We start from the raw sequence: 13,206 nt of genomic DNA, 5'->3' as shown, positions 1-13,206 counted from the left end.
TTTCACTGTGTGAAATAAAATATCAGCACGTATAAATATAAAATATATAACTATATATAATATAAGAAAAAAGCACATGTTTTGCAATGTTCTGCTGTGGTTAGGGTATCAAAGGCAACTGTGTTTTAAAGTATTATTCCATTATTTCTACCTCAGTGTTTGGTAGAATTGGACCTAAAGCTTTACCATTTGTTGATTTACAGCCTAGAGACAAGAGGAAACACTGTGATTAAAACATTACTAATTTAAGGCCTATTATCGGGGAGAAAGATATAGACTTCTCTTGTAACTATAAAAATATTTGGTGAAAGAAAGGCAGTAGTGTAAATTCCTGCCTAGTTAGATGGTAGACTGGCCAGGACATTAGGTAATCATGCATGTGAAAAATTTTTTCACCTTCTTGGCTTTAGCTACTTTTGAAATGTTAGGTATAAAAAACAATTATATTTTGATAAAATACCTTCTAGTCTAAACGATTCTGTCTTAACTGTTTATCTCTCTACGATCCCTTTTATCTAAGATTAGTTTTGTTCCAATAAGAAAATCTATGCTGTCAGGGTAAGATATTCTGGTTGGTCTGTTGCTACATGGAAGAAGAGTAAAGGGTCAGGTAGACATTTGTGCCAGTAAGATCTCATTTATGAATTTTTAAGCTGCAGAAGTTTAGAAGTAGCTCTAAGGCTTACATTGAATCCATTAGCTGCACAAAGCTAACTGAGTTTATAAATAAATACTTGAAAAGCCATCACCTTTGGACCTATCTATAAAGCCTTCAAAGTATGATCAAATTTAAGATGAAAAAGACTTAAAATAGTCATTGACAAAAAAATTGCAAATGTGAGCAATCCACCAAACAATATAAGGTTTTTCCAATATACACAGAATTTTAGAGAAGTAAGATCAATAGCATTTTTAGGAACAATTAGGTTTCCTAGTTACAAACAGTCAACCAAGGATATATGCCTGTATAAAGATTACATCATTAAACTACTTAAATTTACAGGATACTACATGCTTCAGCAGCACGTTTACCCAAATTACAACATTATAGAAATTATCATTGCACTTGCACAAGGATGATATGAAAATTTGTGAAGTATTCCATATTTTTCATTCTTCAGATGCAAGAAATGAAAAACAGTTATTAAAAATTGATTACAAAAATACAAGTCGTTATGTCGAAAAATGAACTTGACAACTTTGGTGTGGGGCGGAGGAGCAGCGAGGATTGAGTGGGGGGCGGGGGAAGGATGGGAATGGATGGGAAGGGTAAACAAAGGAGGAGGCTGCAGTGCTTGATAAGAAATGTACTTATTATCTTGTCCATGGAATTGTAACCCCTCTGTACAGTATTTTCACAATAAAAAAAATTAAAAAATACAAATGTAACAATACATGTAATTCATTGAACTGAAAATTAGTTTGACATCAGTGCATTAAATCCTGACCTTAGAAAGGCCTTTACATAGCATAATCTTTACAAAACTTCTGAAATTAGATAACATTGTCATTTTATCCCAAAGAAATAAAATACTATAAGGACCTAGGAAAAAAAGGAATCTTAAACTGTTTCTATATGGAATGCTATCTGAAATAACACATTTATTAATGAACCTATATATATAATAAACAATGTAGAATTCAAAGTATTACATCTAGGGGAGAATTAAATAGATTATGGACATTATACAAACAAAATACAGATTATTTTAAAAAATAATTTTTTCATACAAGCACCAGAAATATTTTTAGTTTCTGTCCTACTCATTTCAACAGATAATTTAAAATGATTTCTCATTTAAAATATCACAAACCCTGCAGAAATCATTATAGATGTATACAAACAACTCTTGAATGCATTTTGACATCAAAGTCAGGCAATTCACTTGAAGGATACCATGGAATCCATGAATTTTTAAAGTAAGATATTGCCGTTGCTCTGTATTGTGAAACTATTTTGTACAAACACAAAGATGGATTGGCATTTTTGAAATTTAAGAAACTTAACCAAACCATTATGACTTTGGAGAACAATTTTTACAGCCTTCCACAACTTCAAAGAGGTAGTTATACATATTAACCTTTTTGGCAATATTAAATGCAGTTTCTTCCAAGTGGTTCTTTAGACCGGCTTTGATATAATGCTTCAATAGAAGGAGATCCAGCACATCTGCTATTTCTATTCCAAGCAGCAAGATGCAAGAGGGTCAAGAGGACTTTAGTTTGGGCATTGGTAGCTGCATCATGATGAACTAAGAAAGAAGCCACTCTGGTATTATTCCACATATAAGCATTGTGCAGGGGTGTCCAGCCATTCACAGTAATTGCATGAATATCTGCCTTGAGCCACCAACTCATGGACGATGTCTAAGTGTCCATTGTAGGCCTCCCGATGAAGAGAGGTATACTCATCTTCATCCCTAGTATTCACATGAGTGGCCTTTTTGGAAAGTAGTCTCTGCGCTGTAGTAAGCTGATTATTTTCAGCAGCCCAAACAAATATTTGCTTGAATACTTCTCCATTTTTTTTCAAATGATACCATTCCTCACTTTTTCATTGTCTTCATCAGAATTGCCTAACCAGAGGCATTGAGTACCATTTTGAATGAAGTGCACATGTATTCCCCAATAGTTCACGTTGTTTGAACTGGTCAGAAAAATCCAGTGAATTTTCTACATCTTTTATTTCACCATGATTTTTTTTCTCTTTTTCCAATTTTACTATTCGAAATTATTCTAACTGGAGAGTATGGAATTGATAGAGAACAGAGGAAATGTTTTCCTCCATATTCAAAGGTACAGACTGAAAATGAGAACCAGTGGTGTCTTCATGTGCAGCTTATTCTAGGAATGAGAAAATATGAAATAGTGCCTTCTATGTAAATGATTTGGAAAATGGCAGAACAGAAAGTGAAATGATGCAACCAAAAATATAAAAGCAAAATAAATTAGGATAATTATGGAGCAGTCATATTATTTATGAGAACCATGAAAGGGAGAGAGGAAGAGAGAGACAGATGTGCGATGACCTAGCTAGCCACAAAATCCATGCCTCTGATCAATTTATAGAGCAAGCAATTTTATTTTTTAAAAGAGATGGAAATAGAATTTATGTATTTATTGAAATTAGTACATAAATTTAATAGCCTTCATAAAGAGACATAGCTTTGACCAAATTACAGAGAAGAATCTAAATCCCTGATAATTCTAGTAAAAGGTCTGCCTGAAATCAGTTGAATCACACTTTTCCTGTAGAGTGAAGGAATAGGTCCAGGCTAGGAAAGCAGCTAGAGAAGGCAGGCCGATTGTATCTGGGACAAAACTTTGTGGAAAATGGTATCAAGGATTAATCCCTGAACTATTGCTTTAATCATTATATGTTCCAAGAAAAAAGATGAGATTTAATTGATAGCAAAGGATTGACAATACACTTTGACTTCTCATTAAGCACCTTCAATCATCAAAATCACATGAACACAATAGACAGGCCTACCTTTTTAGATGAAAACAAGTGTCTTTAAAAACAAGGTAATTAAGTATTCCTACAAAAGACTTCTATTTTGCTACTGCATTATACAGTTTTTTTTCTAATATTGGGTAACAAACAATGGATCTACTAGAAAGCTCTTAAAAGTCATATGTTCAATTCTGAGTTCTCTTATATTATATCATGTTATTTTTGTTTATGATTTTAAGAAGAAATTTACTAGCTAAAATTTCTGACAGGACAATATCATCACTGTACAACTTGCTTCAATACTCTAAGTTTTAAATTACTATCTAAGTATGTGCATTAGATAGCTATAGAGGAAAAACTAGAAGCCACACTGGTGGCTCATGTGTTTATCCTAGCTAATCAGAAAGATGAAATCTGAGGATTGCGGTTTGAAACCAGACCAAGCAAAAAAAAAGTCCATTAGATTCTGATTTGAAAGTAACCAGAAAAAGCTAGAAATGGAGCTGTGGGACAAGCAGTAAAATTCTAAGCTTGAGAAAACTAAAACAAAAAAACAACAAATTCTGGGACAGAGCCAGGCCCTGAGTTCAAGCCTAGTATTAGCACCAAACAAATGAATGAATTAATTAAAATAAATTAAGTGGTCACATGTGGTGAGGCAAGTAAAATGTAACACCCATGGTGACTGGATTGTGTATTATTTTGTAATAAGGCAAATTAACGTTTGTCCTAATCACTAATATTTTATTTGTTCTTTTTTGTACTAAACCCTGAATTTAGCATGCAAGTATATGTGTGTACCTGTGCACACATGTGTGTAAGTGTATATGTGTGCGTGTACTTTTGCAATGCTGCTTGCCAATGTGGACAAGGTGAGGCTGCAAAGAGCTAACTGTGTTGCAATGTTTTTATTCATCAGTGTTCTTTCAGGTCATTTCTGTGGATACACCCTTCTGTATATTTTATTTGTCAAATAATAACATCATCATAATCAACTCATATACAATATTAAGTTAGATAAAAGAGACCACTTTCAGCTCTTATTATGTGTTAGGTAAGAACATACAGCTATGATTAGGTAGTAAGTTATTGCTGTAAGATGACTGTCAGTACAAAATATGAATTTGACCTCTTAAATTGGTTATACTTTTAAGATATACTCATGGAGTGAGTTTGACTGACTTGACCAAACAGGTATTACTCTCTGGTTATTCCTGGGAAACACAAAGTGGATAAACTCTGGATTTCTGTTGAAAATAACTTTCTTTGTAATATCATACCTATTCTCACTCAGATAATCAACCATGTATTTATTAGGTTTGAATATCCCATCATATTCACTGAAAATCAGTATTGTGGATATGCTTGTTAGATATACCTTTCAAAAACAAATAAACAAAAAGCGTGTGTCACCTTCAGATTGTGGATGCATTTGAACTTGTTTTGTACATGCAATGGGATCTTCACTAATGGCTCTTTTGTGGGAGTAACTATCACAACTTTAACAAATAAGGCTTTTCGAATATCTTTTCTAATATAAATAACAACCCAAAGCGAGTCTTGCAATTTCTGAAAAGCCTTTGAATATTTTAGTATTATTTCAGTTCATTGACTATAGAGCTATAGACATTTCTGAAATAAATATTGTTAAGATCTGAAGATGTAAGTGGGTATATCGGCTTTTTATGCATCATTTCATGAAAACCAAGTTTTTATGAAAGTAAATGAAATAGAATAAAAGGATATAAGTGAATTTGGTAAGCTAATTATTAGTATTTGCTTTGTAGTAAGAGTTTTTGAATGTAGGTGATGAAGTTAAATTATTTCCTTTGTGGCTCTGTACTTCAGTTAGTTTTATAATCTTGATAATTATAAGAGTGAATTTGTAGAAAAATAAAGGTATTTGAAAATGATTAGGATTAATCTTGTGTTGTGTGTCCTACTCCCAAGAAAATGAGTTATTTTCAAGTGTTAATATTTTATGATTGAATCTTCAGTATCACAAGAAATTTTGACAAAACATATGCAGTAGTTTTGATGTCTTTTTAAACCAATTGTATTCACAAGTCGGAGAGTCTTTATTTCATGCTTAGGTCTTGGTATCTATGATTTTTAACCTCTCGTTCCTAACATTAATGATAGGTAAGACTGCATTTTAGGGTATATGAAAGGTAAAATATTTATCTGGGGTCAAAGGTGATTTTTATATCAGTCTTGCTTTAATAGCATTTTAAAGTAATACGTTTCTCTCAAAATGTTTGGTACAAAAAACAATCAAAATACCTCTAATAGTAAACAACTTAGGTGAGCTACAATGTGGAAATGATTGGTCTATAAGACCTGAAGTCTGTTTCCAGCAGGAATTGGGGAGGTTATTCTTTCAGTATGACTGTGTTAAACAGAGATGAGGATCCCCAGGCAATGCAGTGTTGTCATGGGACAGAATATGATTTCTAGAATCAAGAACGTTATAGTTTAGCAGTTCCTTTCACCAGGGAGGTATAAATTGATTATGAACTTGGAGTTTTCATATTACAGTTACCTATTTCCCTTTTTTTTTTGGTTGGTCGTGGCGCTTGGGTACTGTCCCTGCGCTTTTCCACTCAAGTGGAGCACTGTACCACTTGAGCTACAGTGCCACTTCTGGTTTACTAGAGGTTTATTATAGATAAGAATCTCTCGGACTTTCCTGCCTGGGCTGGCTTTGAATGGCATTCCTCAGATCTCAGCCTCCTGAGTAGCTAGGGATACAGGTGGAGCCACCAGCATCCTGCTTAGTTTCGTATTTTCTAACAAAGATAAAGTGAAATATTATTAGAGTGTGAACAATAATTCTGAGAAATTTTCCTAGAAATAGTGGACTAAGTTCTGGTATTTTAGTCATAAATTACAATGAAGGTGGGAATGGGCTGCAGGCTAAGATTTAACATTTGTGCAATGTTGTATTAGTAATTCCAACTCTGAAGACTTCAATATCATCATCTGAGAATTAGAAATGGAAGTAGTTCTACTTTATGGGATTATTGTGAGGATTAAATTAGATAACATAGGTAACTTACTTGGAAAAACAATCAGCATTTGATCCTTTCTACCTGTTATTTTGTCATGTGATGAATTCTAACATTTTTACCGTGATTTTTATATTGTGTCTCTTTAGGATATGCAATGTGATGTATTAACATTCATTTCGATGGTCACTTTTCTGTCATTTTGAGGGAAAAAACTGCAAAGAAAATTTCTGAGAAGGAAACTATTATTTTGACTCATGGTTTAAGAGAACACAGTTTAAGATTCAGATGTCTCCATTGTTTTTTTTGGGGTTTTTTTTGAGGGGGGGGTCCGGTCGCGGGGCCTGAACATTGGGCCTGGGCGCTGTACCTCAGCTCTTCAGCTCAAGGCTAGATCTCTACCAGTTGAACCACAGCGCCACTTTCGGCTTTTTACTTTTTGTTTATGTGGTGCTGAGGAATCAAACCCAGGGCCTCAGACATGCAAGACAAGCTCTCTTCCACTGAGCCACCTTCCCAGCCCCATCTCCATTGTTTTTAATTATATTTTTATTAAATAGTTGTAAGAAGGAATTTCCATTCAACAAATCAGTTTATAAGTACAATGGATCTTTACATAACTTTCCCACACCCTTCTAAACCTCACCCCACTTTCATTTCTTCTAGTTTCTGCATTGAATATTATACCTTCCCTCTCTTCATCCATAACTCTGTTTATTCCTTCCCTTTGACTTCCGCTCATATCTTCCAAATGATAGTTTCTTAGTATTCATTTTTTTGGAATAAAAGTTCAATTTTATAAGAAATTACACCTTTTAAATACTCTTCTGCAAACAGCATGCTTTGGTAAATACTGTTGTGTAAACTTGCATAAAGTCCTATGTTCCAAATATGAGACAGAACATGTGTCCTTTGTGTGTCTGGCTCTGACTTAGTTTACTTAACATATTTTTAGATCTATCTATTTCTTTGCAAATTATATAACAGTCTTCATAATGGATGGGTGCAATCCAATTGTGTATATGTGCCCCCACTTTCTCCAACCATCACTCCAACATAAGGCATCTGGGCTGTTTTCATAGTTTGGCTACGGTAAGTAGTGCAGCAGTGAACATGGTCGTGAAAGTGGTTTTACTGTATATTTTGGAAGAATTTGTCACTATTTTTCTGGGAGCAATCCTCTAGCCAATTTTCCAGAATAAGCACATCCCTCCTTTCATCTCCATCACAAGATTTTGCAAGTCCTCAATAAAACACTACCCCCTACATGTCTCAATAAGCTAAAACCACACTGTGCCCATAGTCTTTCAATACATTTTTTTATGATTGTACACATAATTTAGTGAGAACCTTCTATGTCCTTTTCTAATGTGGGAATGAGGGACATGACAATTGAGTAAAAGTAAAAAAAAAATCAATTTAATTAGCTATTATAATATTTAAAAACATTTTCAGCTCTAACTTATAGCCTCATTTACTATTATTTTAATCTTTATTTGATTACTTCATCAATCCCCTAATTTATAACAGATGCATTAAATACAAAAGCAAAAATTGTGGTTTGATTTTGACACTCATGTGTGAGGGTGCACAACATGGGCAAATAGATAGATTGCAATCAATACCCATTATCCATTTTTTTAAATTAAGATGGTTTTTCCACACTGATTCTCGCAATTCATACTCCATTCAACAACAAGAAACGTGACAATTCCCTTTGTTTTCCTCCTTAATAACTTTTGTTTTCATTTTATTTTACAACAAAGGTTGATTTTTCATAAATCTACTGTAGATACAAAGATATGATAAAAATACTTCTAATTGTATGCATTGATATATACATACACACATCTATTACACTGGTTGTAATGATAATTTATAATTTCTGTAACTGTATGATTTACTAAATTATTTAAAAAATAGACAGCTTATGCCTGGAATTCTGGTTACTCAGGAGGATGAGATCTGATGATCATGGTTTGAAGCCTTCTTGGGCAAGAAAGTCCATGAGCCTCCTATCTCCAAACAATGAACAGAAAATCAAATTGGAACTGTGGCTCAAAGTAGTAGAGTGGTAGCCTTGAGAGAAAAAGCTCAGGGACATCACACAGGCTCTTAGTTCAAGAACTACAATCTAGCCAAAAAATCTAATTTATACCTGTGTAAGTAGAATATTTCCATCACCCAAATGCACATCCATGCTCATTTGCAAGATAACTCTGTTATGTCTGGAGTACCACACAACATTATAGCTTAAGTAGAAAAGATCACAACATGGGTTCACTCTATCTCTCTCATGGTTTTTTTCTCCACTGAAATACTCAAATCTTACAATCATTCCAATTATTTAAAGTCATAGCTTTTTTCTTCAATACCCATAATAGAGTTTGCATTGAGTGTCTTGTGTCTCCTAAATGGGTGTTCTTACCACTTTGTCATGCCCCCAGCCCTAAATTACCCTGATTATTTTTCAGATAGAATCTGGCTTCCTCCTTGTGTATGATCTTAGGCTCAGTCCACTGTATGTTATTCTTCCTGGAATTTAGAATAACTTGGAATAACAGGTGCATGGCATTATGTACAGATTTTTCTGTCGATTCTGGGCTTTAACCACTGTCTTCACAACAGTAGGCAACCATGTAGTCAGGATTCTCAAAAGCTTATCATAGCTGATTTTTTAAAAAATCTTTGCATTTCCTGCAGGTTTTTAAGTACTGAATAAATTTTTGAATGTATGTTTTTAGTTGTTCCAAACTTTCCTTTTGTTTCTTTCACTCACGTTCTTACCTAAGTGCTGAGAAACCAATTCTTCTTTCTCCAGATAATCAATGTGAACATTATTTATTCCAAAGCAATTTCAGTAATATTTAAACACCTTCATACCTATGAATGTTATATGAATGCTAAGTGCTGAGAAGGGTCTTTTTATTTTCACAGCAGTCTTTGGAATACACAGACAGATCATGAAATATATGATGATAATAAAACTACAGATGCTTGTCAGGAGGACAAAAACTTATTATTAATTGTTTGACAGAGGCTTCCTTTCTCGTGAAAGAAATACGTTGTTTGATGCAGGATTTCACAAAATCATATAGCTAGGAAGAACCTAAACAATCATATAATACTACAGAGTTGAGGGAGATGAATTGCCCTCCTGAATAATTTACTTTTGTGTCAAATAAAATCAGGCTTGCAAAAAGAGAATGGACTTTAGAGAAACATGATCAGTTACATGTAAATAGCTGCTTAGCTGATTTTGTTAATTTGTGAGCTAATACATGGCAATAGGGTACAACATGGTAAAAAAAATAAAGAAGGTCGCATTGGTGTGTTTGTGTGTTCACGCGCATGTGTGCAGGTGCTCATGAATGTATTCATCATTCCTGAACCTTGATAGTGCCTAGGCACCATCCCTAAGCTTCTGTGCCCAAGGATAGTGGTCTACCACCCGAGCCACTGCTCCACTTCTGATTTTTTGGAGATAATCACATGTATTTTCACGATTGGACTGGCTTTGAACAGTGGTCTTCAGATCTCAGCCTCTTGAGTACCTAGCTAAGCTGATTCAGCCTCTGAGTAGCTAGTTAAAATTCTGACTGTCCTTTGTGCTTCACTGCTCTTTTATTCTTTACCTGAGATAATCACAAGCCTAACTCATATATATGTTTAGTTGCTTTAAAAATACTGTTACTGCTGGGCACCAGGGGCTCCCATCTCTACTCTTAACTACTTAGGAGGCTTGAGAACAGAACCCAAGCCAAAAGTTTAGTGGACTTCCTTCTCAACCTATAACTGGGTGCACTGGATCATTATCCACCATCCTGCACTATCTAGAGGCTAAGATTGGAAGGACTGCAAAATCCAGGCCAGCCAAGATAGGCAGCTATACAAATTGGTGTGCAACTTAGGTGCATGTTCTTATGGAAAGGGAACCGCTATTCTAAAATTAACCACTGATATGATGCCAGCCTAGCAAGAGCAATACTCCAAGTTGAAATCCCCACAATTACCAACAACCAAAATATGTAAATACATTAAGATCCCAAAACTTAGTACAATCTGTTCTTTGGTTTAATATCATCTTTATTTGTGTTTGTTATTGATAAAGGTTTTATTTTGCTTCTTTCCTCTCTTCATTCTTTTTCCCTTTAGAGTTTACCTATTCTTTCTTTTATTTCTTTGGAAATTAATTATCATATTCCTGTTACAATTTCTTTACACTGTAACAGGTTTACACAATGCTTTATTTTCTACTTTATTTTCTATTTTTTCCATGTTCTCTGACTCTCAGTCAAAACTATTAGGTGGATTAAAATGAAACTTGGTTCGGGACACCTTATATTCATCTTTCTCTTCTCTGAAGTGTTTCTGTTTTTTGAAACACAGTACCAATGATATACATCTCCTATGTGGGTCATCATTCTATCCCCTCTCACTCTCCTCTGCTGTGCAGTGTTATCTAAATCTTAACTCATTCCTAAATTAATTTTAGAAAACAAATATAGTCTTAGAGCAAACTAGCCTTTGAATAGATTTGTTGTTTTGAAATTACAAAAGAATTGATAATCCTTTGCATTGGAACTCATTTAAATTGTTTATCACTTATTATAATTCATATACCAAGCAAGAATAATTTTATATGATCATTAGAATAAAAGTCCAGTCCCAATATATTACCTACCATTATTCTTAATTCCTAATCATCACCTAAATATCTTTTTTTTAAATTTAATTTAATTTTATTTGAGAACATACTGTACAGAGGGGTTACAATTACATGGGCAGGATAATGCGTATATTTCTTAACAAGCATTGCAGCCTCCTCCTTTGTTTACCCTTCACCTCCCTTCCCAGCCTCCCCCTCCCCCCCCACCCAATCATTCCCCCCTCCCCCCCCACAACGACATTGTAAAGCTCGTTTTTGACATGACATTTTGTACTTCTCATTGTTGCAACAGGTCCACCTGAATCCTTAAATGACTTGTTTATCCCCATCTCCTCCACAAGTTATACTGACATCAAATATAGTGAAAGCGGGGGTTACACTGTGGGGGAGGGACATACAAAGCAACAAAGAAATAATCTTATAAATGCGTTAGAAACACATGCATGAAAAAAAACATTAAAATACATATTTAAGGGTTCGTTTTCCTAACATCACATTATCTGACCTTTTCCGCTTGACTCATACATATGCTAGATATTGCAAATAAGGGAAACCATGGGACCTATGTTTCTTTGGGCCTGGCTTACTTCACTTAATATAATTTTTTCCAAGTTTTTCCATTTCCTAACAAATGGGGCAATGTCATTCTTTCTGATGGAGGCATAGAATTCCATTGTGTATATATACCACATTTTCTTTATCCATTCATCTACTGAGGGGCATCTGGGTTGGTTCCATATCTTAGCTATGGTAAATAATGCTGCAATAAACATAGTTGTGCTGGGAGCTTTAGTGTGGTCTTGTTTGTAAACATTTGGGTAAATGCCCAAAAGTGGGATTGCTGGGTCATAGGGGAGTTCTATGTGAAGTCTTTTGAGGAACCTCCATACTGCTTTCCAAAGTGGTTGAACAAGTTTACATTCCCACCAACAATGAAGTAAGGTTCCTTTCTGTCCACATCCCCTCCAGCATCTGTTGTTGTCACCTAAATATCTTAAACAATCTAAATAGTCATGTCTTTAACATAGACGTAAATATTCTATACTTTTACTTAACATTTTCCAGGGGCATGTATTCATGTTTCTAAGAAATGTTCACAGCAGTTAAAATTTGCTTTTGTGAAATTAATGTGATACATTTTGTTGTTGTTGTTTGCAAGACTTTGGCATTGTTCCCAAGGCTTTTTATGCTCAAGGCCAGTACTCCACAACTTGAAGCACAGAGCTAATTCCTGTTGTTAGTGATTAATTGGAGATAAGACTCTAACAAGTACTTTTCTGTCTGGGCTAGTTTCGAACACAATTCTATGATCTCAGCACCGAGAATAGCTCAAATTATAAGAGTGAGTCACTGGCACTTGGTTTGATGTATTTTTTTAAATTTTAATTATGTTTTAAGATGTATTTTTCACTATAATGTACATCGTTCTACACAGAAATTTAGATATATGTACATATTTCTGATGACAAATAACCTCTAAAATGTATATCTTTCTGCACATAACATATATATATATATATATATATATGTATATATATTTCTGAAGACAGATTCCCTCTTAAATTTTTATACTACTATTTTGACCTTTTTTCATTGCAAAGATATACAGTCTTTATCTAAAAGTTTCCGAGAATAAAATAACTAATACTTGATTTTAAAGTAGAGTTTATTACTTTAAAGGAAATTTTAGATATACACACGATATTGTAGTAACATTTACAGTATATCACTTGAAAAAGTTCTGTTCAACCTCTTAAATATTTGTTTGTAGTGGCAGAAAGAGAGGAAGTTAATTCATACTTATTAATAATTTGAAATGCTTCAAAAATCTCTTCCATAATTTGTTATAAGCACATAGTCAAGCTACCTGATATGGTTTATTTTTTTTCTTTATTTGTTCAAAATTTTAATATGGATGCATGCACAGTGGTAACATTAAAATTATTAATCCAAAGACAAATAATAGCAAAGTCATAGACACATATCAGACTTTCAATAATTAGCACATATGATGCTAATAATAATTTTGATGAGGATGATGACCACAGTGTAGCCTGATGATGACTTATTTT

The 13,206-nt window shown here is 34.0% G+C and overlaps 1 pseudogene; it reads left to right on the top strand.

The window, feature by feature from the left end:
• Positions 1 to 1,011: 1,011 nt before the first annotated feature.
• Positions 1,012 to 1,111, top strand: LOC122099514 (annotated as a pseudogene).
• Positions 1,112 to 13,206: the final 12,095 nt, after the last annotated feature.

Source organism: Dipodomys spectabilis, unplaced genomic scaffold (assembly GCF_019054845.1).
Source record: "Dipodomys spectabilis isolate Male_0828 unplaced genomic scaffold, ASM1905484v1 ptg000516l, whole genome shotgun sequence".
Lineage (NCBI taxonomy): Eukaryota > Metazoa > Chordata > Mammalia > Rodentia > Heteromyidae > Dipodomys > Dipodomys spectabilis.
This window is presented reverse-complemented; position numbering and strand designations above follow the sequence as displayed.